Consider the following 1,050-nt stretch of genomic DNA (forward strand, 5'->3'; position numbering starts at 1 on the left):
AAGAAGTATCCTGTTTAAACAGTTGGATTGGATATTCTGAAGAAGTATCCTGCTTGAAGAGTTGGATTGGATATTCTGAAGAAGTATCCTGTTTAAACAGTTGGATTGGATATTCTGAAGAAGTATCCTGCTTGAAGAGTTGGATTGGATATTCTGAAGAAGTATCCTGTTTAAGCAGTTGGATTGGATATTCTGGAGAAGTATCCTCTTTAAACAGTCGGATTGGATATTCTAACAGTTGGATTGGATATTCTAAAGAAGTATCCTGTTTAAAAAGTTGGATTGGATATTCTTAGGAAGTATCCTGTTTAAAGAGTTGGATTGGATTTTCTGAAGGAGTATCCTGCTTAAAGAGTTTGATTGGATATTCTAAAGAAGTTTCCTGTTTAAACAGTTGGATTGGCTATTCTGAAGAAGTATCCTGTTTAAACAGTTGGATTGGATATTCTGGAGAAATATCCTGTTTAAACAGTTGGATTGGATATTCTGAAGGAGTATCCTGCTTGAAGAGTTGGATTGGATATTCTGAAGCCTGCTTGAAGAGTTGGATTGGATATTCTGAAGAAGTATCCTGTTTAAACAGTTGGATTGGATATTCTGAAGAAGTATCCTGTTTAAAGAGTTGGATTGGATATTCTGAAGAAGTATCCTGTTTAAAGAGTTGGATTAGATGTTCTGAAGAAGTATCCTGTTTAAACAGTCGGATTGTATATTCTAACAGTTGGATTGGATATTCTGGAGAAGTATCCTGTTTAAGCAGTTGGATTGGATATTCTGAAGAATTATCCTGCTTAAAGAGTTGGATTGGATATTCTGAAGAAGTATCCTGCTTAAAGAGTTGGATTGGATATTCTGGAGAAGTATCCTGTTTAAACAGTCGGATTGGATATTCTAACAGTTGGATTGGATATTCTTAGGAAGTATCCTGTTTAAGCAGTTGGATTGGATATTCTGAAGAAGTATCCTGTTTAAACAGTTGGATTGGATATTCTGAAGAAGTATCCTGTTTAAAGAGTTGGATTGGATATTCTGAAGAAGTATCCTGTTTAA

The sequence above is a fragment of the Eurytemora carolleeae genome, unplaced genomic scaffold (genome assembly GCF_000591075.1).
Source record: "Eurytemora carolleeae unplaced genomic scaffold, Eaff_2.0 scaffold391, whole genome shotgun sequence".
NCBI lineage: Eukaryota > Metazoa > Arthropoda > Copepoda > Calanoida > Temoridae > Eurytemora > Eurytemora carolleeae.